Here is a 26895-nt window from a genome sequence, read left to right as displayed (position 1 = left end):
TTCCAGCTATTGCCATTCTCAACTGCACACTGAGAAATAAGGGCAGGAAATGGACTTAGCTGAGGCCACAAAACATTTATCTTAATACTTGTCTGCTAGATTACCATGTTTATTTAAAGTGGCATAATAGTCTGCAGTTGGAAGAAAAAAAAACAACTGTAGGGATTTCCCAATGCTTTTCAGTTCTCACTGCTTTCCCCTGGTGATTTTGATTTCTCATCAGCAAATAAAAAGATGAAACACTGTTCCATGTGGTATTCTCTTCACTGTCAAAATGTACACATGGTACTGGAAGGTTAACTCACATCACCTACTTCCCTTGGAAAATTAGTAGGCTGATCAATAATCCTTACTCTTTGGAGGCTTTAGGAACATATAAATAGCATTATTTGCAAATGTCTTTTTAGCTCATGCAGCTGTTAAGATATTTTTATATTTGTTACCCACTTCAGACATGTGAGTTATTCTCATACTTTAATCAGGAAGTAGCTGGTGTGATCAATATATAAGCTTTTGTCCCACACCTACTAGAGAAAACATTCTTGTCCAAGAAAATATGCTGCTTGAGGTCAGGATCACAGAACTGCATCCAGGAATCATTACCTGAATCCAAGAACACTAAACTTGACTACTTGCTATGAGACACTGAGTTTTACAAATTAACGTGGGTCGTGATCTGCCAAAGCCTTAATAAACTCCATTTATATACATTATAAATTTCTTTCAGAGTCTTGTGGAAAAAATTACTTTTCCTGCAAAAAAAAAAAATCTCTAAAATACAAACTTTTAGGGAATCATACTTCCCAACTGCATGAAAGCCCACCAAGGATATTACTCTAGCCACAGAAATCACACTTTTGAAGATCAATATCCTAACAAATCTCACATCAGAAAAATAAATCAATCCACCTAAAAGTTGTGGATTTTGCTTTGAAATCCATTCCCCTTATCTGCCAAGTTCATTTCTCTGAATGAGCTTCAGTGTGAACGCAGCTTTTTTGCAAGTCAGGGAAAAATGGCAGTCATACAGAAAAACATTCCCTAAAGACTCCCTTGTTGTGTGTAGAAGCATTAATAATGAGTTATCTCTATCGGTGGCATTTCAACATTACACACCCCAGTGTCATTCTTTGGTTTTCTGGGGATTTATGCTTTGTTTTTATAGCCACTTAACCTCTCTGTATCACCATGATATCAGTCAATCACATGCAGAAATAAAAGAAAAATCATCTTTTTCTCCAGTGCTACAGCATGCAGCACAGTGGAGGAATAATAAACGCACAACGCTCCCTATTTCCCTTGGAAAATTATTATGCTGGCTAATAAACCTTACAGTTATGAGGCTTTTATGAACTTACAAATCCTGCAGTAATTTCAAGTGCATGGGCGGTTTGTTCAGCTGTTTGAACACTTCTCACCTCAGTCACCCTTTCTCCCTGTGAACTCACACCCCAGAAATGCTTTGCATAAATGAAAAAGAACTGTGTGATTGAAAGTGTATGAGATTCCTGCACATTCACTCCTTCCATGACTAATTAGAGGGTTTGGGTTTTTTTTTTTTCCTTTTCTAAGTGGAGTTAAGCTGTCAGAGGCTAAAAACTGGGAAGTTTGGTGCTTAACACACTCTGGATTTATTATCTGATCTTCAGGTGAACTACTTAAACCTCTAGTGGTCTAATTTTACCAACTGTAAAACACAAATAACAGTCATCACCTATCTTTAGGTGCCTTCAGCCATTCCAGGGAAAACACCATCCCAAGGCCATGGGGATGTGCCAAACTTGTACTGTGGGATCAACTTCTTCCTCCAACCTTCCACAGAAATTCTTGCCCTTAGGAAAGCAGAGAATGCAGAAAATGCAGAAAACCATACCTTATTTCTTCCCATTAAAAAGGCTTAAAATAGAAATAAACTACATACAGTATTTTTCAAAACACTGCAAAAAAACACTGTATCAATTTCAGTAAAGATCATGTAGAACAGTAAAACATGAATAAGTTTGAATAAATATTTCTAAATAAAGAAAGAACTGTTCCATACAACAGCTTGTGCCAATTTATCCCTCTCCACCTGAAAATAACTAAGAAAACTGGAAATCATGGGCATCCTCAGAACAAGTGGGAGCTGCAAGGCATCATCCTGTGATTTTTCTGAACAGCATTTCCCTCTTGGGCTGCTAATGGGATCCTCTTGGACACACAGTCAATAAATGTCCTAGAAAATATGTTTTCATTTCATGAATGATTTTCTTAACCAGGGTGAATGTGATACTTGGCCCTTTCAGTACTGTAAATAGCTGAGAAAAATGTGTCTTCAACAAAGGAGGAATGACATGAAATTCATTCTCACTGACACAAGGACGTTCCTGAATGTCAGAACACTCACCAGTACATTTGGGGACTTGAAAACTTCTGTAATGCCAGCTGAACAAGTCCAGCTGCATCATTTACCTGGTATTCAATGCAAAGAAACACATTGTGCTATGTCTCTTCCCTGGCATTCACTGCAGGCAAGAGATTTTTGTTCTTTAATTTTCATATCAGAATTTAAAAAAAAAAACCAAAAAACAAAAAAACAAAGAAGAACCTTTAAAAACTACCTCTCCAGTAGATACCATCATTATTCCTTTTTGAACAGGGAGATGTGCTTTACTTTGGACACAACATTTTAAGAGATTCTAAATCATTGCAAACATCAATCACAGGAAGGAAATGAAGTTCTGTTCAGCTTTGCACATCTATATTCCAGTGCATACAAAAATCACAGAGCACACCTCAATATATTTTCAGAATACTTGGCAACAATATGCATTGAATATAATCATGGCTGCATGTTGGCTCTTTGTTCCTATACTCAGAAGTGGAAGATTATGAAGTGCTGTCTTTCATCTTCTGAAGTTTGTAGATTTTTTTACCTTTAAGTATACACATTACAAGTTTTGCAGAGGGTAAAGTCAACAAACTGTGCCCAGCAGCTGGAACCCAGAGCATAGTAACCAGTTCCTGTTGGGGCTGAGTCTCCAGCTCCAGATTAGTCACCAAGAACGCTGAGCCCTCAGACAGAGGTGCTTTGTTCTCATCCCAGAAAACCCCAGCGCATCCAGGGAAGCTCAGCTCACAGAGGCCTCATTGCAGAGTTTTGCAGTTGTGTTTAGGACTCAGTTTAAAGCTGGGAAATTCACAATGACCTGAAGTGCTACATGCCAGCATTATGCTCTCAGTGCTCAGCTGGGCTGGCTCTCAATGCTCAGAGCAGTCCAGGCTGCTGAGATTTAGAGGCCTGGGACACAACTAAATTTACAGCGCATATCAGACAAGAGCTTGTGTTGATGATCATCCCTATAAAAGCTTTTTATATGCATATAAAATAGATTAACTCCCCACACCGTGGGTTGCCTTGAAGATTTCCTGATCTATATTTACATTTCTTTGGCCTGGTGAAGAGAAAGTCAGCACAACACAGAGAGGTCCTTATTTATACCCCACAAAACATGTACCTATGGGAGAAGGGATACTAAAGTTCATATACCTACTCAAGGAGAGCAGTGTTGGGTGACAAGTTGGTATTGCTGCTCCCAGGTCTGCTTTTTAAATGGTTTTCCATTAGAGCAAGATTTTATCACATCAGCTTAAAACGTTATGGTGAAAATCATTCCCTTCACTAGAAGAAAAAAAAGACATCCAAATTAATTAAGGAGGCAAAAGAAAAATTTTATATCAGACTATTTAGAAATTCACACCATGAGAAGCAGTTTAATCTACTGCTCTCAAATTTGAGTAAAACTGGAGGATCTGACCTGAAAAAAAAAAAGTTCAGTCATTCTTCATGCTGCACAAGCGTGGCTGAATTTGACACTTTATCTGACACTTACAGAAAGGATGGTAACATTCTCTTTTCCACACAGACAGCTGTCATCTTCATAGCAGACTAACTCTGTGTCCTCCCACCTGAAGATCTCTAGTCCATGACTGGGATTCAGTCCTGATCAAGCAGTTAACTTAAGCAAACGTGTCACCCTTGGAAGGACCATAGCACAGTGCAGTCCCTTGCACACAAAATATCTTTTCTCCAGCTCCTTGCCTCATTTGAAGTCCAACCTGAACACCATATGAAGGCTGAGCTTTCAGTCAGGAGGAAGCAATTAAAAGATGTATGGAGCACATGAATACTTCCAGGGAAAAAATGAATGCTCTGTAGCAATCCCTCACCTCTTTAAGAATGAGAATGTAGGATTTGCCCAACAATAAAAGTTTAATGGCAGTTATTTTACATGGTGTCAGAGTGAGCCCCACACTGATCATCTGCTGAACTGAAATTCAAGACATTTAGATGCTCACCACTGACCTGTCAAGACACAGGCCAGAGTCATACCTGGAACAACACCTTACTATTAGGTTTTTATAAGGGCTATGCAGCAGAGTATGAACGCTTTTCAGGAAGGTGGGGAAGCTTTGCAACCCAAAATCTCCCTATGACACTAAATGGGATCAGCTTACAACACTACAGACCTCACAGTCAGCAGAAGCTGTGCGTGTCCTACAAGAGAGCTCAAGGCAATTTCAGTGCTTGCTACAGACCATTCTCTCTGTACCAGCACAACACAAACACACCAAAGCAGAGCTGGGTGTCCCCAGAAGAGCACTTGGGCAAGATCTTAGGATGCCAGTGGACATGCTGCTCCTGCAGTCCCAGCAGAAGGGCGTGCCAGGGACAGTGTGTGGGAAGCAATGCCTGCAGCAAAGGGGCTTCCAACCAGAACACCTTGGCTGTGCTGCAACAGAATAATTTGGTACTTTCCCACATGGTCAGCCAGCTCTCCTGGCCAGCAGGACAGAGATGCAGCAGAATGATCTTCCTTTCAAAGGATTACTCCTGGCTCTGGAGAGGTTTGTAATTTTTGGCAGTCTCAGGATGCGCTGTGTAAAGGGAAAAGGAACTTCTCTGCTCCCTCTCCCACACTGCAGCCACACAAGGCCCAGCCATCTCTTAATAAAAAGAGCACAGATGTGCCCTGTAGGCACTTAAAAGACTAAAAGAAAAAAAAAGAAAGATACAAAATGTTCCTGTGTGTTTCATAAATCGTTATATAAGCATAATGCAACCTACTATCCTAGATAGAAAATGAAATATCTTAAAAAGTATTGAATCCTTGGTGAATTTTCTCAGTGGATCGGCATGAAGCTATTTAGCCCAGATGTTTCCATAATTCTGATGCATTAGGAGCTGCACAGCATCGTGGCCAAGTGTTAACACAGTGAACTGTAATGTAAAACATGTAAAGATCCTGGCTTCCAGAGTTATTGGAAGTTTTCACCCTAACCACTCTGCTTCCTTAAGCAGCTATATTTTCTTTACAATATGCACTTATATTTTAATGCACATGGAAGAAGAACTAAAGCATTCCCCTCTCTCCCATCAAAACCTAATTCTGTGCGTTCTCTGGAAGAACACAGAGAGTCCAACGAAGAGATTGACATGGAGTCTTTCAGAAACGGGAATCTCACCTCTGAACAGCAAATCTCACACTCCAGGCAAAAGCAGGGCCAGCAAGGCACAGCTGGGTACCACATGAGCAGGTGAAGAAGTGATGGTGAGATTTCTGATGACAACCTGGTGTCCAAAAGACAGACTGTCTCACTGCGAGGCTCTCATTCGCATCTGTAATGGATTTGGGGATTTGTAGAGGTAGTTTCAAAGATATTCAAGCAGGTGCAATGTGTATGTCAGAATGGCCTGACTGAGTGTAGGAGCAATAATGGGAATATGAAGCAGCTCAAAGAAAGGTAACAGCATGTGCTTAGCAGAATGTGACATAAAGAGTGCAAGAAATAAACTGTCAGTCTCTACAGATGAACAATGCAATGGAATGCCTTGCATTGAGAGTTCATTTGGAAAAATCTTTGTCACTATACTTAATTATTCAGAAGAGTTTAAAATAGTTCAGATTATTTCTTCATGATCTACCTGCCAGGGTGGGAGTTGAGAGTTTTGCAATTCTTCAAGTCCTTGTTATCTCAAAAGCACAAAACACAATCCTAAATTAATGAAAATTAGCTCCTGCTACAGCCCCAAGCCTGCAGTCACAACTCTTTTCTTTTGAGTACTTGCTGGAATAGACCTCACACTCAGACAGAAAACCAGGTGTGAGAGGTGGAGTAACTTCCATTTCCTGGAACAAAAAATTCCAAAACTTAATTTAGGCCTGGAGTTTCTCATGCCTTTTTAAGGCAAACAAATGTTACTTGGGTTTAGGCTCCACAGAGCACTCTGGGGCAATTCACCATGGAATATCACCCTGACCACTCACACACTGATTATCCTCCAGAGCAAAGTAGGTCATGGAGGCCTTTTGTCTCACTCCTACACAGTAAAAGTTTAGTAACCAAATTTTCTGTGTGCTACTGTCAGCTATTCTGCCTTTTCTCCCCCACCCCATGGCTGTACAGCAACTTGTCCTTCAACTGTATTTCCCAGTATAACCACTTCAAGTCACATTACTGGCTGCTACTTTTATTTAAAAATATTACAAGACTTCTAATTAGTGAGAAGAGAAACCTGTATTTCAAAAACAGAGTTCGTAAAGCCATGGCAGGTGGCAGAATTTGTTCTCCTATGTAACAGAGCTTAATCTCAAACCTTCTCTTATTCCTGTCTGATTTAAACCATTCTGTTCTTTTCAGTTGGATACAGTCCTTGGTAGCTGTTGGACAAAAGCTGATGACATCCATAACTGCCAGATAGCTCTTCTCTCTTTAAATAGCCACAGAATTATCATCTAGGCATGGAAAAAGTCAAACATCGGCTTGTATGAGATTGTTCTACATTGTTTCTCAATTAGTGCTCTGCAATTTAAAAGCTAATTCTCCTATCATCTATTTCATCCTTTTTTTGTTTGCCAGCTCCGTGGTTAAAGGAAGCAAATATAATGTTGCATTCCTTTAAATTTGGAAAAGGAAATGGGGTAGTGAAAAAAAGAGGTGTAGTCCTTAGGTATCTTAAACTATAAAAATATTGTAAAATAACCATTATTGTCATGTTAAAATAAATATTTGAACACAAAACTCCCAGAAAACTAATGTGCAGAATATTGTAACAATTACTTCTTTTCCAAACATGTTTTGAAAACTGTGACAAAAAGTTCAGCCTAAAGAAAGTACTAATAATCATTTGCACATTTGCCTTGGGTTTAACTCACTTCCTTCTGTATCACTCTTCCTGTCTGAGATTTAAGATAGAAAAGCATTTTTTTTCTCCACTTCAAGTATAATCCTGAATAGTGAAGTAACAGCTTAAAGACTGCAAGTATTACTCACTGAAATTCTGCAAATGCTGGTATCTCAATTCTCTTTTTCCATGGAACTACTAACAAGACCATTACCTGTCTCTCTCCAAATAACAGACAATAAGGGCCCCAAAAAAATGATCACTTGGATTATCCAGTTTTGACACTTCATTTTGTAGAATTACTCCCTTCCTGTATAATTTTCAGTGATGTTTAACTAGCTCCCAAATGGCTCACAGTGTCCACTTCACTTAACTAGCTTCAATTTTTTCCCAAAATCTAATTGTTCCAGCAAAATTTTCCTGACATATAACTCGAACGTCTCTTTTTCTGGGTGTTTCTATGTGAAATGAGAGGCCAGCAGAAATACTGCATTTCTGAGTAAATACAGTGACAAAAACACAGCAAAACACCTGCAGAGGAGAGACAGGAGCTCCAACAGCTGAGCTGAGAGAAGCTATTTCATTAATATTTAATAGAATGTGTCACTCAAAAGCACTGGTAAAGAAATAATTAATCACAACTCCTATACCCAGTCCACAATCAGGACCAAAACCTTCAATATTCTCTCATAAAAATGAACAAAAGTTAGTGCGACTCAAACATATCTACATTATCTGTAGGCTTTAAAGCTCCTGTTTTGTTGGTCATCAAGCCTGTAGATTGGCTTGTCCATAAATTCTTATATTTATTTTTAATCTTTAAACACATCATATACCTGGATTTAGTGCTTTCAGAAAGAAATTTTCTCTTTACTTGGTTGTAAGAGCAGAAATGTTCTACTGAGTTGTTGTCCATTTTTGTCTATGGTATTTCTTGCTTTGCTCATGAAAAATAAAGTAAGGAGTAATTTTTTTTTATGAAGGAAAGACTCCCCAGGCACGGCAATGTCATTTATTACTGTAAAAACACAGGGAACAAGAACAACTGCAGGTCCACAGTTTCAGTGCCTGTGCAGTTAGGTACAGTTGGTCCTGTCTCAAGTGGGATCAGCTCTGGTTCTATTTTAATAATTCCATTATACTTCTTTAACAATATTTACTTTTGTTTGACATGGGGGACTGCAGCGCTGATACCAAGAGATGAAGACTGGTGCCCATCAGATGTTGCTGGGTATATCTTTCCACAAATGTATCGATCTGTTTTTGCCACTATGAGAACTTAAGAGTATCACTTCTTATTTCGCAAGACAACACTAGCATTCATTATATCCATTGACACTAGCAACAGCCATTTTTGAGAGACTTCAGGATCAGTTTCTGATGGATTAGCTGTAATATTAGATCAGATGCAGACTGTTTTAAGTTTAAAAGCATTATTCCAATTTGGTCTTGCAATACATTGTTAAGAATACACTGTTAAGAACACATTGTTGTAATAATTCCTCCTAAGTTCCATTGGAGCTGTGGGTTATAAAATATTTGTAATTAGAAGTAGGGCTGTATGTCAGAGGTGCCCTCTTTCTCTCAGAGCAGCAGAGAAGGCTGATTCCAGGCTCTACTCCTGACAAATCCATGCCTGTCACAGAGGTTTTGTACAGTGATGGACGGACTCACACAACGATGCAGCCAAACACCAAGTTATGATTCTTCATATTTGACATGTCTTCATTTCCTCCTCCTTAGCCTTGCACCCTCAGGGATTCTGCAGATCCACCAGGCGATTTCTCACCTGGAATACAAAACCCAGGGCCTCCACCTACAAACTCTATTTATTGGCTGCACTTCTGTAAAACTTCTGGGGGTGGCTGCTTGCATTCCATCCCATGCCTAATCTCTTCTTCATACCCTTACTCAGTCCTAGCTACCGTGTCACTGCTTTTCCCAGCTTTCCAAACTGCCTTTCTTGCCATCCCACAAAAATATGTGAAATGTAACAAGAACAAGCTGCTCTCCTTGCTCAGCATTTGATTGTCCTTTCCCGATTCAAATTGACCTGCCAGATGCTCATCTGCTACCACATAAAATTTGTCCCATGTCAAAACTTCTTTCCCCTACCATTTATCTCAACTGTCAAGCTTTGCACTGGCCTATCCCTCCCAATCCATCACCCTGTCCATCTGTTTGTCACACTGCTCTACAACCACCCCACGTGTCTTTCCCCACACTGAGCTCATGCCAGACACACACACACAAGTGCTTTTTAAAGACACTTTCAAAGCCCTTTGACAAGCAATGACTAAAATGGGCTTGTACCCCTCCTAGAAGGCTCTTTTTATTAATTAAGAGACAGAATATACTTCAAGATGTGCAACTGCTCTCCATGTGGAAGCTATTCCTTTAGATACCACCTCCTGACAGGAAAGCACTGAAACCCAGATGCTTTGCAACTTTTCCAGGCAGCACTTAAGGCACCAAAAGGATGCCCAAGGCAGAGGGAAAGCTCCAGAACAGACACAAACCAGCTCATTTCCCATTCAATAAATGTCAATATTATACTTCTTAAATAGGAGCAGCCTCTCATACCTTCTGAAGAAAAAATCTAAACCAAACAAAACCCCAAACACTGCATTTACTGATATGAAAATATCTGCTATAAAGCACTCCTTTGTTCTTGATTAGGGTTTCTTGAACTACAAACTGTGCTGCCCCTCCAAAGCCCCTCCTCATGCTGTTTATTGTGTGCCTGCTGCAGCAGGCTGTTATTCTGGCAGAAGGAAATTCATCCATGCGGGTCATGCACACAATCACTGTTCTAAAAGGTTACCACACTTAGTTCCTCATGCAAACTAAAGCAACAAGACAATTATGACCTCACATACCCCAGGACATAAAATGTGAAGACTGGAGAATGGGCTTTCTATCTCTCTGGCCTCCAAGACTTGAAAAATTTTACTCTGTGACCTCCAGGTTTTCACCCTTTCAAAGCATGTGCTTGAATTCCCTAGAACACAGCAGATCTGAAACAACAATAAAACATTTTTTCTCCTTGTTGCAAATATGCCTGAAGTAATAACCAGTGAAATTCAACTATCCCTACTGAACCATTTTTGAATGCACATACCTCAAAAGTAGCCTTTAGCACACTGAGAATTACACAACTGAAAATTCTAAGTCAGCTTTTAAATGAATAAATGATGTGGAATTAATAACAGTCAGCAAACAAAACAGAAAATACAGAACACACTACTGTACGGAAGCTGTTGCTTCCATAGTACATAAAAGAACTTTTTTTCCCTAAGTAAACACTACCAGTACAAAACATCTCTGCTGTAGTGCCAGAGGAAAATAAAATTCAGCGGCCTATCTACGAAACCAACCTTGTCATTAAACTTGTCCTTAATTGTGGGGTCAAACAAAAAAAGCAGTTCCTCAGTTCATTGTGAGGACCAGGGCAGCAAAGGTGGAAAAAGCTCCTTTGTATTATGCAAGAAGTGCTGCCTGTGGTTAAGGAGGTGACACTGAGCCAGATGAATAGCTGCTACAGGCTGAGACCAAGACTGCAAATCCCAGAAATCAGTGGAGGTTACAAGTGTGCAGCATCCTGAACAAAAACTGTGTTTTTCAAGCCATCAAGTACAAGGAAGTTTCCAAAGCATCCCAATAGTTCCAAGTACATAAAAGCAACCATGTTTTACTCTGCAGGAAAACTTGTATTTGAAACAATGGACTCTTGGGGATCCCTTGTAAGAGCTTTCCAAGGTGAGATCCACAGTCTGCTACATGACTAAAACCAACACAATCAACTGTTCCCAAGGTTTATAGAACAGTGGTCATCTCTTTTCATTCAAGTGCTCATATCTTACAAATATATGCAGATTATAGTCAAATATAACTGTATGGGAAACAGTTTGTAATAACAAACTGTTTTCATAAATCAGTTTTCTGAGTCTCTACATGATTTTGCTTTGTCCCCAAAATTGCAGAACTGCAGAAAATTTCAAACCAATTTTGAAAAATGTGACATGCTTAATAAATAGACATTACCTTTCATCTAGAGGAAGCCAACACACAGAGTAGTTATCCTTTTGTGGCATAAAACTTCACTTGCACACCTGAAAAGCACAACACAGGATGTGGAACAGCTATAATCAAAAGGGTTAATTCCGTCTGCAAGTCATTAGTACTTTGGTTTTCAAACAAAATGAACTTTATCAAGAAACTAGCCATTACATTGCAAAAGCCACCAAACATCCATTATTAATTGCACAGAATTATATCATCAAGACCTTGTTTAAAGCTGACCCCAATCCAGCCAGTGCAATGTTCTGCTTTATTTTCCTACACCATGTCTGCAAATCTGCTCTAAGCCTCATCTCACAAGCTCCATGAATCTGTGCCCAAAGCAAACAATAAATTTTGTATCTGTTCATAAAGCATAATAAAGAATCCAGAAAACCATTTGCTAATCACTCCCTAACAAACAATAACCCTTTCTGTCCTTAGCATGCTAATACAACTTTTTAAACACCCCTTTTTCTTTTTGAGGGTGACCAAAACCAATGCCCTGATGGCTCAGAGGTAATGCCAAAGAAAAGAGGTGGATAAGGGGAAAGCTTTCTTCTGTACAATTTCTACCACATTTTTTGTGAGGCTTTTTGGAATTAATGATATACGTTTGACTAGAATAACAAGATATTAACTAAACTAATGATAAGTCCCTGGTTCAACTCATTTGATATGTTTCTTTTTGCCCATAAGAAGATTTTAATATAACACCATTCAGGGTAATTTCTAAGATATCTCTCTTCTCTCTTCATTCAGCATCTTCTGGCACAACAATTTCTGATCATATCATAGTAAGGGTAAGAAAGTTCATTTGGCATAATTTTTCACCTGAAAACATGAAAATAGGTCACATCAACAAGAAAGTGAGATCTTTAGCATGTGTTCTGTGAAGCCCTATAAGCACAACATGAGTACAGACAGCCAAAGAAGCATGGGCAGTGTAAGTGCAGCTATCAATTATTTAAGGAAAATCTGCATGGAGACAGCCATGCCAACCACCTGAATCCACTTTAATGCTGGAAGTGAACACATATGCTTGGGGACTTCACAGCCTTTCTGAGTAACACTCACTTATGAACAGGAACAGAGAGCAAACTGAGCAAGACTGCAGTAAGTAAGTTTTGGGATGTGGGGCAGCTCAGCCTGCCGTGGTTTAGCATTGCACAAGTTCTATATTCACTCATATTCTGTATTTATTGATGTACATATGAAAAGGCAGGAGGTTCAAACTCTATATTCACTCATATTCTGTATTTATTGATGTACATATGAAAAGGCAGGAGGTTCAAGTGATCTGGCATAAATGAAGGTTTCCATATCACAGCTGCTTGCTTTGGTAGTACTTACATGAAAAGGCTTAATGAAAAGTTAAGTGAATAATGTTGCACACTGGAAAAAGGACTCCTTTTGACAAAGTGATTAACTAGAGAGCCTCCACCAGCACTCTTTGGATGCATTCCCAGGAAAGCCTCTCGTGTTCCTGCTATTCCTCATCCTAGATAAATAAATGAATAGAAAACATTACTCAAACATGGCGAAAGTTGTTTTCAGCAATTGATAGGATGTGTTTTGATAATAGTGTACTCGATTTTAAAAACACACATATCAGCATTTACTGAGAGAGCACTATTTCTCATGCTGTATTTACTCTCAGCTTAACAGAGCATTTCAAAGTAATTCAGTTGTGAAAAGCAGATGAATATATGATACTGCAGAAAACCTTACTTTTAAAGTACTTTTTTTCCCTCTATCCAATATTCCTTCATAATAACTCGTGAGGTTTAGGAAAAATAATTTAATTATAAGCAACCATAGTTTGAAAATATTCAAATCAACTCACACTTCAGTGCTTTTATAGGATATAAACCCTTCTTTTCCATGAGGTAGTACATGTGTTACCTGGAAGCACAAGCTGTGTCAACATTTGATCCAAAAGGCAATCAACATCAGTCGAAAGAAAAGGAAACCACACAGCCCCCTCACCCTAAGAAATTGCAATTACAAAAACTTGTAGGCTGTAAAAGCTGCACAAGATGAAAGTGGGGGATTGAGCAAAACACAGAAAATGATTCAATGGGAAATGAAAAAGAAAATATTATAGAAAAGAAGAAGAAAGAAGTAAACACTTAGAAGAAAGGCGAGATCTGGCAGTTTACAAGTAGAATAACTTCCAGGAGAGATGTAGAAAATTTGGCACCAGAACTTGAAACAAAAGCCCCAGTGGGACTGAGACTGGGAGGAAAGGCAAAAAGAGAGGGAGGGATAAGCTGTAGTGTTGGCTGGAAACAAAACAAAGACCTTCCCAGCCACATGTGTTATCATGGCTAGCAGGCAATGCAGATAAATACAACTCCCAGTTTGTGTTGTGAAAGCATCTGCAGCTCTTACAGAAGAACCTAAATTAAGTTAGGATGTTTTAATTCTGATCACATCTCTAATTTTAGAGCTGGAACACTGGTCTAATCTTTTTGATGCTCTTATTGTAGTGCAATTGTTGTGCTGTCTCACCACTTCTTGCTCCTGTGCGCATCACTGGCATGGCCAGGCAGATGCAGATTCTCCACTTGTGCCATTAACACATTTGTCACGCTGGAACTGAAGATGCCTGCCTACACTGAATGAACTAGTGGGTACCTTGGCATGCCAAAATGCTCAACAAATTAGTATGCAATGGGTTCTCAGAAGTGGCAAGGGAAAAGGTGGACAGAGCTGGGATTTGGTTCCTTTACCAGAAAATTCAAATATTTGAACCCCAGGAGCTTGTAAAGTTCCTAAGAATGATGAAGCTGAATGGCCAGGGATAAATCTGTGGAGTTGTGGTACTAGCTAGCTTCATATGGTCCTGCACAGGTATGCTGAGCTATCTAAGTTGTACAGAGCTGCAGGCAGCCAGTCTTCCCTAAACACAGATGCCAGGTTTGTTCCTGTTACCCCTCCTCCTCTCACTGGCATTTCTGTTCTGCTGCTGACAGTGTGCTCAAAGCAACATCAGTTTAAAATGGGCTTTTCCTGCACAGTTTTATGGGCTGTGCTGAGGGTGTTTCTGATGAGCATTTTGCTCTGTGGCTCAGACAATGATGCCACATGTTGTGTGGATGCCTGGGAGGATTTGACTCCCGTGTAGTTCAGAAGTCTTTCCTTTCATGATCTCAGGACACACTGTTTCTCCCTGCCACGGCAAAATGGTGGCAATTACATTTTCCCCTTGTATTTAGGTTGCTGAAGCTCATAAAACCATGGCTATGTTAGGAATAGAACATTGCTGTAACTTCACCAGAAAGAATTGTTTTCTTCCTGGCTCCTCTTCAGAGCTCAGTGGTTAACAGGGCCAGGCTGCCTCTTCTGAACACAGGAGATATTACCAGAGCTCTTGGCCACACAGCACAAGAACTTCTGCCCAATCTGAATCAAGAAACATACTGTCTTTTGCAAAGGAGAGGGAAAGAAACATAATGGTAAAGTCTTATTTGGCTCTTTTCAGTTGAGCTGACAAGCTGTTGTAGGCTGAGTGACTGTAGGCTGAACAAGTTGGCAGGAAAAGAACAGTGTTTTCCAACCTGGACTCTGTAGCCAGGGCTGATGGGTAGCATAACAGACTGTATAGCCTCCAGGCAGAATAAAACCCATAAAATGAAAAAAACCACAACAAACCACAGCATGCAGTCATCAAATCTATTCATATGTTCAGGACTGGCTGTATAATCAAAGGAAAATTACTTCATTGGGCTCACAGCCCAATAACAAGCTGGAAAGGGTGAGACTTTATTTCTTGGATTTAATTGAAGGCAATCGGGATGACATCTCTAATGCCATAAAACTGATATTCCTTGAACAGTTCATGATGACTTTTTTGTTTACTGTAATCCTGAAAATGTCACAACACAAAGGAAATCCAGAAAACAAATGATGTTGCCATCATATAGAACCTACACATTTAAACAGGAAAATTTTCCCTAACTTCAAACATAGCCAACACTTTTTTTTGGTATAATTATTTTCCAGTCCACAATGTTTATCCTGTTCAACGGGCATCTGTGTTTTAAACTACATACCCCTTTCATCTCATGACTATTATTTAAGTTTTAATGAATTTGGATGTTTACACCACACTTTTGACTCCTTGGCTGAGGCAATACCATTAAGCAAGTGCACTCCTTATGAATGCCTACTGCCTTTCGCCAAACTTGGCTCACCCTTGGAAGAACAAAGGCACAAAGGCAGAGAGAAGATGTCAAGTAGTTTCTCCAGGAAGTACATCCCACCACTCCACAAAGAGGAGTCTGTCTGCCTTGTTCTTGAGAACAAGAATCTTGAGAAGGAAGACATGCCACTTTGAACAGCTGGCTGTTTTGGGAGATCAGCTCTTTCTAACATCCAAATGTCTTTTTCCTAGAAATTAGTTCTTTCCCTATCCCTAGGTGCAGATTCCCTATGGAGAATCAATCTGCACCACCCTTCTGACATCCAGCTTTATCAAAAGAGAAATGTCAGACCAGCCTTTATAAAACAACTCAAAATCCTCTAGTTTTTCTAAACCCCTTACTGCTCTGACACACTTCTTTCAGAACTTCTTTTTATTTGTTTGCCTCAAATCTTCCAAAATGGTATCAGACCTGACTCAGTTGTTGGATACAATCATTAGCTGACTGCTTCAGCTCCTCTTTCAAGTGTTACACATGTCATCAAACTCTGATGTATGCCTAAATTAGCTACCTATTCTTAAAGCTCTTTTTCAGTATTAGCTAGAAGCCTAAATTATTGGTTGTCAAATGAAGTTTAAGGATTTAATTATTTGCATGGTGCCAGATCAAATGTATTAAAATTAATGTTCACAACATGTAAAAGTTCTTAACATTTGATGCTGGGACCAAAACCAAACTGCACAACAGCACAAAAAATCTTGTTATTATCTCTTAATGAGAACCACTGATTATTTTTTACATTTCATTTGACAGTCTTCATCCTAATTAATTCTACATGGCAAAGTGAAATTACTCTGGTTAATGAGGATCCTTCTGGCTCTGAAATACACTTATTAAATGAAATTAAAGCATGGTGCTAATCAGGAGAATGAGCATGTGTTGCCAACCAAACATACAAACCCCAACAATGAGATAATGACAGGTACAGTGACAGACACAAAGCACTGCTATTTAAAGACAGTAAAAGGCTTTGAGCTTCCCTAAGAGAAAGAGCAAGCTATATGTCAATCTCTGCAATCTTCAGAAAGAACAAATTTTGCTTTTTAAATTGTGCTTGGTTTCTATCTCAAAAATAAAGCAACACCTGTATTGCAAAGGGACTAAAGATGGGTAAAGTAGTAGACTGCCAAGCTGTACCAGAGTACAGGCCTCTGTTAAGACACAGTGAAAGCATTTTTCCAGTAATGCCCACTAATGTTTCCCAAGTTTTGGCACATTCATCCAGCAAGTTATTTCAAAACAAGTAAAAAAAGTCTGGATTCAACATCGTCTTCCAAGCGACTTTCACTACATCAGGATGTATTTGTTAGATCTTGAGTCAAGGCAGTCCTGTGTATGTGTATTATGGGAATAACCTGGCACAGGTAAGTGGAACCATCAAAGCTTGCTTGTTGATGTGATGATAATTTCTGAATTAGCTTCAAAAGCTTTGTTTTGCTCAATGACAAGTGAGATGATTAACACGAGAACTATTTGCTTTCATTTGCATAGAACACATGGTTCCCTGGCTGAAACGATAATTTTTCCTGGCAAAAGTTCCTCTGACACAAGAAAGGGCTGAAGACAAGACCTGGCAGTGTGAATATGTATAAGGATGCAGGCTGACAGAGGAATTTTGCTCTGAGCAACAGAGACTTCTGGCCATGGCAGAGATCTCTTCTGTAGTCTGAGGACAGGGGAAGATTTAGTTCTGTGTTTGCCTGTCCTGGGTGGCTTGGAGCTGAGCCATTGCTGGGGTCATTATGCAGCCTGTCTGCAGTCACTGTCCTCTGTCATTTTGGAAAACACATTTTTAGAGAGATACAGGGATGTTCAAGAACTCTAATGGCTTCAATTAATTTCTCACACAGCTTTTCAAAGATGAGACAGCAGCACAAGTAAAGTGCCATGAAATGCTGTGGATTAAACTCCTGAATATATTATTTACTACTTCTGCATAGCAATTACTCACAGGTTTTCCAGGGAGAGGAAGAAAAGTCTGCTTATGTTTCAGAGAAATTAAGTCCTATGCTTCTCCAAATATACAAGAGGAAGTTCACCCAAATGTTTTACTCCCTGAAGTATCCCCATTCCTGACACCTCTTCTTTTGTTGGGCTGTCCCAGGGCATAATTAAGCCCAGATCTTATCTTCCAGGGACAATCACAGGCTATATGTTAGAAAATAAAGTAGCTGGGGAACTAGAATAGTTGTTTGCAACATATTATTGTCTAGATTCTTGAAGCATTAAGTCAAAAGACTCTACTGGTCTTTTGAGAAATGCACTGAAGTACAGAATAATAAAGTGTATTAATTTGTTTTTATTTTAGACTCCCTTCTCTTCCTACTCTGAAAAGATGGGAGTCTAAAATAAGCCGCATACAAGAAGAAAAAAGATGGAGGCAGACTCTTCTATTATTTAAATTTGTATTCAGCTCAGCAGTTTCTTTTGCAGAATAATTTACACCTGTATTTTGCACCAGTGTGAGCCAGCACTCGTGGGTCTACAGCTGAAATTCAGAGAGGAGGTGTAAATACAGACACATGAACTACTTGTTTAGGATGTTCAGATACTTGACTAGTAGTGCTGGTATCTACACTAGCGGCTCTGCACAGGAATAAATCACGTCTTGTAATTCTATGAGTGTATTTTTATTTGTAGGATCCACTTGGCTGTAAAAGTATAAATTTAATTACCTTTTTTTCTTTTTGTACCATGATATATAACATAAAAAGAATATATTCTAACATAGGTATAAATTTCAATTAGTTTTCAATTAGTTTTACCCTATCTCTTGAACAATTAACACTGAATTGCATTTGCCATTTCCCAGAACGGAATCACTTTATACAGATAAGCACTGAAAAACTTGATATTTTAAATAGATGATTTTGGTGTAGGAGTGACTTGACTCAAATTAAAAAGGCATTTTTATTACTTTGGCCACATTTCTTTTCAAAACTAAAATTTTAGCATCCAGTTTTTAGAAAGCTCATCTGTTTTCATCTAAGAGTGGTGCAGGCACATTTTGTCACACTGTGATGTACATTTCAGGAGCTCACACCCATCCTGTTATCATTCAATGATGAGCATGACTCATTCTGACATTTCTGAATACAATTAATGCATTTGGAACCAAGGGAGCGCCAACATAGCTTAAGAGCAGACTTCTCTGACTTCTTATCTGTACATACATTGATTTTAATGGCTGTCTCAACTCTCCGTTCCCCTCCAGTTTCTAAATTCAACAACTAAGAGAGATGATTGTAACATTCAATATAAAAAGAGGGTGTAGAGATGCAACATATCATCTTGGTATTTAGTGTAACATGTACTTTACAAGAGCTGCATTTTTACCCAGCACTGATTTACTCTGCCACTCTGCTAAGTTGTTCAATAAATACAGTGTTCCACACAACCAGCACTCCCTAGAGATGTATTATTGGGGCAGATTCTTTTCCAGTGCCTTACAAAACTAAATATAGATGCCTAAAATGAAACCTAGTCATGAATTGCAAGTGTAACACAAACCAGCATTAAAGCCAGTGAGAGTTCTGGGCACTCAAGAATGAAGGATACCTTATATAAACCATCGCAGACAAGAATCAAATTACTCATTAGCAACTGACCAAAATAAACAGGGATCAAGGATATTGTGGAGTTAAAATAGGAATCCCTACTCAAAATGCATGCCTAACTTTTTCCTGAATTCTTCAAGTCCAGGTGACCAATAATTTCCATGCTCATTCTGATTTCCCTGTTTCTTGCAGGATTAGTAAATGTGAGGTATTTTCCAAGCTTATAGGTAAATGGGTCTGCTTCTCTTTTTCAGAGAAAGAGAGAGAATAGCTGTATATCAGCTGGAAGAAGCTCTGCAGTGACTTTGCATGGTGGCCTGTCCCAAAACTCCCCTAAGCTGCCTTCCTCTACCACTTCTACTTGCAGATCAGCAAGGCAGCTAGACAACCTGCCAGAACGACTTGTGTTCAACAGCAGGATTAACTTTCATTTCACAAGGTCCCAACAGTAATTTTTTTATTACTTTTGTTTTTCAATGTCACCTCTTCTATATTCACCTCTGCCTTGTATTCTTAAGGGCAGACAACCCTTGCCTATCAAAAACGGGATTTGGTCTTGCATCCTCCCACACCTCTGTGGGCACAGCAGGCTCTTCGTGGCCTGAAAGGCTGAGAATCCTGTTCTCCAACCAATGCCTGCTCTCAGATGTATAACTGCTTTAATGCAAAGTTAAACCTCTCCTTTCCATCTTTCACTCTGGAGAAAAAAAGGGAGGTTGAAATTGCAAATTCTTAATTCATGGCTATGTTAAACCTTAAGACCTCTCCAACAGTTTACTTCCACCTTTTCACAACACTTTTCACACCATTCCTCACCACACAAATCCATGCTTCTCTTGACTTCACTTATCCCTGAGAATCTTTCAGGAGATGGAGTAGGTGCCAAAACATTGTAACCCACATGCCTTTCTCTCATGAGCAGGGAAACAATGATGCTCTGGAGTTAGGGCTAAACATGCAAGGACACAAAGACCTCCTGCACTGCTGGTGGGGCAGCTCTGGCAACACAGTTTGGATGAGCTGCTATGCCAAGAAGCCTCTTTTATACCTTTAAAAGGCCATTATGAGACTGCCTAAGGTGCAGGAGACCAGCAAAAGACCCGGAGTACCTTTCACATGCAAATACAAGAATAGGAAAAGCTACAGCTGGAGGCAAAGAGTCAGACTGAAATGTAAATGCCAAACCCTGGCAAATAGAGCCAAAAGCAGTGTGTGCCTGGCTCCAAGCACCCAAACTGAAGCTTTCTTGGCCCAAGAGATAATCCGTCCTGGGAAGACAACATGGAACTGTTTTAATGTCAGAAAAAAAGTCCTTTTTGCAACATTGCTATCTTGTCAAGAAAACTGCTGTGGTATGGAAATGGATCATATGAAAGATGGGCAACAGCCCATAGACAGTGTATGGACTTCCAAGATTTCACCATAACACACTGGTCATTGCCAAGTGGAGGAGGAAACATGCCAGCAAAAACAGTTTTTCCTCTCAAGATGAGACCAATTACACTCACTTTGTTCCAGGCCAACAGCTCCTGGTTTTCCCCAGGTTCTGACTCAAGGCTGGGGAGGTCACAGTCTCTTACGGACACTTTTCCTCAGAGTCTGCTCATCCAAGTTTCTGGCCAGAAGAGCACTGTGGCAGATTATTCCAAGTCTGACCCTGAGTGGGTTTTAGCATGCAATCCATCAATCCAGTGATGCTTTTGTCCTAGTTAGCAAACCCTATAAAGCTGTGGGCCTCACTTCTGGCAATTTGCATCTTCTTTTGCACCAGTGCCACGGTCAGATTCAGTGTCACAGCCTTGATTTCAACCCACTTGTTTATACACATCCTGTGGTTTCTACAGACAAGATGAGGCACATGTAATCCTTCCTCAAAACAGGAGCTGCACTAAACATTATAGTATTTAGAACATAATTATGAAGGAAGTATGCCTTAGGATTACTGTATATACAGCATATAGCCTAATGAGACACATACATTCTTTTAAACTCCTAATATTTTTTTTAAATTTATTTTCAGGATATTTCAGTTACCTAAACAAGCTAGCTAAAGAACTGACTTGAAAACATTTGGATCTGGGCATCTACTACACACATTACATTGCACTCTCTTCTAGTTAAGAATATGCAACAGCTGATATGAATCTACAAAGCTTCCTTGATTTCAGTGCAGCGGTGCCAATTCATAATGTACAAGGATTTAGCTGTACTGTTCCAGCTCAAAACCAAAATTTTATTCAAGCTGTCCAAATACACTTTTGACTCACATTTAAGAAAGAAGAAAAGAGACAGACATGTTTTGATGAGATTAATCAAAAAGAGGTGCCTCCTCCTTTCCCACAAATGCACATTTGTACAGCACTGATAACCCTCCAAGTCCTACCTTTGTCTCAAAGGAGTAACATGGAATAACCTCATCTGTACTTGCAGAACAGTCCTGCCTTTCTTCAGGTCATTCTCTCACCTCAAATATTTCCTTTTGATGACTCAGGACACACAAGAACATCAGCTTAGGAAAGGGGTCTGTCATCTGTGACCTTTAAAATGAACTTACTCAGAAAGATGGAAAAAAACCATAGCTGGCAGCAAAAACCTTGTAGGGAATTTGGTGTAGGAAGCAAAACAGGTATTTACCAGTGTTCAGTGTCCTTGCTTCACAGGCAGAGCTGTGTGCAGGTGCACATGAATTCTGCTTCCAAGTCATATGGGAGGTCTCAGTCTTTCCTGCCTGCTGGGATCCTGTAACAAAAACTTCTGTCAGCCTGAAACACATTTCTGACTGCTGACTTCTCTTACAAGACTGTAAGAGCTGGACTGCTGAGGATGGAGAGGACAAGCTCCTTCTATGCTGTGCCCAAAACACAGTATTTGTGCATTTGACACACACATATAATTTTTTTTTTCAGAATAAGGTGCTACTTCTGTCATTTTGTCAACACAAAAACCAAAAAGGTGATTAAGTCTGTGCTCAGTTGTAATCTCAACACAAGAGTCTTAGCGCTGGGTTGAGCACCTGTTAATGTTTTCTCTGGGCTACCAAGCAGAGAAATTACAGATCACATATCTAAGAGCTATTTACTGGTCTCTTTCTTTAAAGAAAGAAGCATGTAAGAAAATGAACTTGCAAAACAACACTTATTTTCTCTTGCTTCACTTTAATTAGATTACACTATTTGGGTTTAAAATACTTAGCTAAACTATAATCTGTATCCACCAGCTACAGATTTTTGCTATAGAATGTAAATGGCACATTTAAATGCCATTAGCATACAAACAAAACTACTTTTAGTAAGAAGTGACTCTACAGATGTTGTGTTTTCATTTTAGTATATAGATACCAATACACACAGTTTTTCTTGTAGCTAGTAAACAAAAACTTTCTGATGTTTCTTTTCCTTCATCTTGTTGGGAGAAAAACAAAAAAGCTCAACAACACAAACCAACAAATATTCCAAACTGTTATGTTACTTCCACACTTAAAGCCCAGGCTATTAATTTAACAATAATTATTATCTAATTACCATTGCCATTAATGGGAATCTTACCACTGGTTTCAATGAACTATGAATTGAGCAATGAAGCCAGTTTCCACATTTCTTACGAATTTGAATTAATAAAAAGTTGATTAATGCTGCATAGAAAGATGCTCAAACCAGATCCTAATACTTACACTGAACACAAACAATGGGAAATATGATACACACACTAGTTTAACTTTTAATTTGCCAACTGAATCCTGTATTATGACAAAATATTATTATTCAACATCTAAAACAACTGAAAGTGAGATCAGAGTCAAATCCAGAATTTGCTGGGGAAAATGGAGAAGACTTGAGGGAAAAACCCAGAGTCTTTAGACTTGCTTTTCCCTTGAAAACACTGTCAGATGAGACTGTCTCATTGATCCTGCAACACAGCCTGACATGTGAATTAACAGTTATGAGGATAAGAAGTATTAATTTACTGTCCCTGCACTTTCAGTGCAAACAGAAAAAATTTATCTGTAATTTCCCCTAGAAACTGAGAGCCTGCTTTTCACATGTGCTCTTGGAACAAGTGCAAAGGATATTAGCAAGAAAGCAACTCACTAAATACAAAAAATATACTCCATTCAAGTGACTTGAGCAATTTCACTGTCTACAGTCATTTGAAGATTGAATCCTGAGCTGCACTGGAAGGGAGGAAAAAGAAAGATCTTGAAAAGTAACTTAGCCTTACCAAATTCCGCCTCAAGATCTGTAAACACACAGCTGTCCCTGACTTCAAGTCAATGCTGTACATAAACCTGCCACCGTTCTCTGCCCGAGCCACAAAAATAGGAATTCCTCCAAAGACAAAGATGACTTATTTCTCAAAAAAGCTATTTCAACTGCACACATATGCTTAACTTACCTGCTGAATCATGCCAATCCTTAATCTGAAGTAAAGCAACATGACCTGATTTCTGTTCCCATTCAGAAGCAAGATTTTAAAAACATCACTTTGTTGGCTTATCAGGGCTCTTTTCACTGACTACACTTCTTTTTAGCTAACTTCAAACCATATGAGCAAAAGAGAAAACAATGGCTGACAACCAAAGCACAGAAAGGCTTTTTTAAATTTTATGAATAAACTTAAATTTGGAGTTTCAGGCAGATCATTTTGCCAGAGATTCTGTTTTCCATGATATTTTCAGTCAATTTCTCCAGCTTCCCACCACATATACATAAATCATACACACACTTTCTTAATTATTGCAGGGAGTGGCATTATAAATCTCTGCTTTTCTCAAGATCTACAACCTCATAAAATTAGAATAATGTGCATCATCTCTCTTGCATAGCTTCTGGCATATCATTTTCACTCTCCTTCCAGCATAATTGAATACTCCGTGGGATATTTGTTGTAATAGTCATCAGTCTCTCTAATGAAAGAAGTCTGGAAAAAATATGGCAGTTTAACTATCACATGCCATTTCATAAAAATAAATGTTAATGTTTTCCAAGTACATATGATGTTCTTAATATTATTAAACTTGGGATCTGTTGGTGAAAGCATTTGTATATGGAGCCATCAGGACTGGAGCTAAAACTATTTGGAGAAAAGAGGAGTAATTTACAGTTAATTTTGTGACATGTCCCTTTCACCAACATATCCACATAAGGAACAGCATGGACAAGGGCTGCTCTCAAGTGAGTTACCCCTGCCCCTTTTTATTGCCTAATAAACCTACACTGTAACTCTGTAAGCATAACCTCTGAATACCAGGTGGTATTTAATTACACAAGCAACCCCACTGATTTTACTCATATTTAACAGGGGTAAGAGTCTTTCTCACAGACAAAATTTAGAAATCTGGAAGTTAACTCGCTTTCCTGTCTTAGTTCCTGGTTACCAAACATTTTACTGATTCATTAATTGCCTTCCCACAACAAATGCAGATGGCATTCTGTTCAAATTTCTATCTTAGAGCTGCTATCAGCTGAGTTTAAGTTACTATTTGAGTACAAGATACTATTTCTATAGAGTTGCTTCTATTACAGAAACCGTAGAAAAAACGCTGCTTACCAAATGCGGTAATAAGCACTGAAGATAAACCTTGGGCCTTAAGATAAACACAGTGTAATACAAGTTTGATTGAAATTGACTGGAGATGCTACCACTCAGAATTACTCTAAATTCAGCAGAGTAATTCAATCTTACCAAAAGAACAAAGAAACAAAAGAAACTCTTTGCATAGTAGTTACTGACTTCTGTGGGGTTAGTTCTAATGAATGTGCTCCCTGGGAGGGTAAAGCAATACAACATACACAGCTCTGAAATTTCCAAAACCCAGATCCAAGCCATGCTTTAGAAATACACTGCCAGCAAAACTGTTCCTTTGAAGAACTCAGCTTTGATTTTCACCAAAATTCTTATTACTCTAGAAGCCTTTCTTCTAACCTCCCTGCATTGAGTTCTATGTTCACTGCCCAGTGTATTTGATCAGCAAATTGCCAAGCTCAGCAGAGATGCAGTAGAAATTAAGGTAAGAGGGCACTGATTTTTCCAAGAGCTTCACCATGAAAAATATGGTATTTAATAAAATGATTCAACTGCCCAGCCTGGAATTTTATGCTCCCTCTGAACATGACATATCTTGCACCTATGAAGTCAATCAAATGCCAATGTTATTTTTGCTTTTATTACCCAGGGCCAGCAGAGCAGTTTCAGTAAAAATAATTTATACCAACTGTTTCCAGTTAATGGAAATTCAAAGTCTTCAGACAGTGTTTTTTATTTCTGGTGCTTGAATTCTCAAAGAAATAGTGAAGTATAATTGATACCATATGCTTTTTATCGTTTTCCACATGAAAGAATCACGATTTCCAGTGGATCATCGAATTCTGCTGGGGCACTGTGCCAAATCATCAAACACCAAGGTCACATGTGATGAAGGTAGAGTGTTCAAAGCAGGAATAGCATGTATCATATCTTGGAATTGAAGGTTTATTTTAGTTTGTCTGAGTATACCCAGGAAAGAAATTTTCTGGCATTTTCTGCAGTCTACAAAGCATCTCCTTGTAAATTATGGGCACAAGCCCAAGAAAATGTGCAAATATTCTTTACTAAACAACAGGATTACAAAACACTATCCGTTCAAAAAGTACATGACGGTAGAGTCAAGCCTGTGTTTCAGACACTTCAGAAATGTTAATAACCATCAAATCTGAAATTAACTGCACCCACCATATTTCAGGAATATCACTGACACAGAAAAATAGTTTCTTTGTCCCAAAGTTGTGCCCGCAAGAAGCATCATGTTTGCTGATTGTTTTGAGTATTAATTTAATCTGCTTCAGTTGTCTGCTTCAAAAAAATCACAGTTAAAGGGCTATTTTTAGAAAATCCTGCAAATCTTTCTGCTTTGGGAAAAAAAACCCCACTTTTCACTTTGCCTGCAAGTCCATAGCAGCCTGAGTAACTGGATCCTTTTATCATTTTCAACTGACTTTGTGATACTACTTCCCACCTTTACTTCTGCTGTACCACTGCAAGCTGAGAACTTCTGGAAGGAGAAGATCACTTTCATGATATGTGTCTTACACAAGGGAGAAATTAGACACACATCCAGGAACTACAATTCCAGCAGCACAGGACAATCAAAAACCAAGGTGTGAGACTACCCACAAAGTCATAGCAGTCACTTTTAACTTGGATAAGGTTTCAAAAAACAGGACAGCTTCTTTTCTCTCCAAGTTTGTTCTTCACATCATAAAAGGAATGATTGTAATGCAGGGAATGACCAAGCATCAGGAAAAAATCTGGAGTTATAAAGTCTGAACTGCTTACAGGCCTATTGCACATGCACTCGCCATCAGCACAGCAAATTCCCTTTTTTGTGTCATACACAAGATAATTTCTAAAATAATGGACACATCACCAAAAGAATTCACCAAAGGCTGCAGAACCAAAAGTTCCACATAACAATTCATGATGCCAATAATACCAAAAGAAGTTAAATTGGCATATTTTATCCAATGGTAGGACTTTTGTAGAGAAACAGGAACCCAGACAGATTTTATCTCTCTACTTCTCAGGCAGGAAATTTAATTTTTCATGTTCTGGAAAGATTTCAGTTGCAAAGACTTTTGAAGGAACATAATGACAGTACGATCTAAACTGATGGTTTTAAAGAGAGGAAATACTAAATTTATGGCAAGGACTATGCTATAATCCCATATCTTGGCCTTTGTTAGAGGCAGAACAAACATCACCCCAGGGCTTGAATGACTCTGGGGACAATCTGAGAATTTGTCACCATGGCTCCTTCAGGTCACAGATGAATTGATGGAAAAAGCAACTCTCCCTACAAACATGAGCAGGCAAAGAACTCTGAGAAAGAGTTGCCTTAGTTCTTTCTGCAAAAAAATACAAAGTGGCAATC

The 26895-nt window shown here is 38.9% G+C and overlaps 1 long non-coding RNA gene across 2 annotated transcripts in view; it reads right to left on the bottom strand.

Moving 5' to 3' along the window:
• The window catches only part of LOC115495079 (uncharacterized), an 85983-nt gene extending 60102 nt beyond the window's left edge, over positions 1-25881 (bottom strand). Inside the window, exons 1-5 of one of the 2 annotated variants that reach the window (XR_012055802.1) lie at positions 21624-25881; positions 12578-12725; positions 11210-11277; positions 10045-10182; positions 3534-3661 (exon numbers count right to left, since the gene is read on the bottom strand). This is a non-coding gene — a long non-coding RNA (uncharacterized lncRNA). Of the gene's footprint in view, positions 1-3533; positions 3662-5505; positions 5640-10044; positions 10183-11209; positions 11278-12577; positions 12726-21623 lie in introns of those variants that run through there. The other variant, XR_012055803.1, reaches the window with a different exon arrangement.
• Positions 25882-26895: the final 1014 nt, after the last annotated feature.

Source organism: Taeniopygia guttata, chromosome 4, assembly GCF_048771995.1.
Source record: "Taeniopygia guttata chromosome 4, bTaeGut7.mat, whole genome shotgun sequence".
Classification (NCBI taxonomy): Eukaryota; Metazoa; Chordata; class Aves; order Passeriformes; family Estrildidae; genus Taeniopygia; species Taeniopygia guttata.
This window is presented reverse-complemented; position numbering and strand designations above follow the sequence as displayed.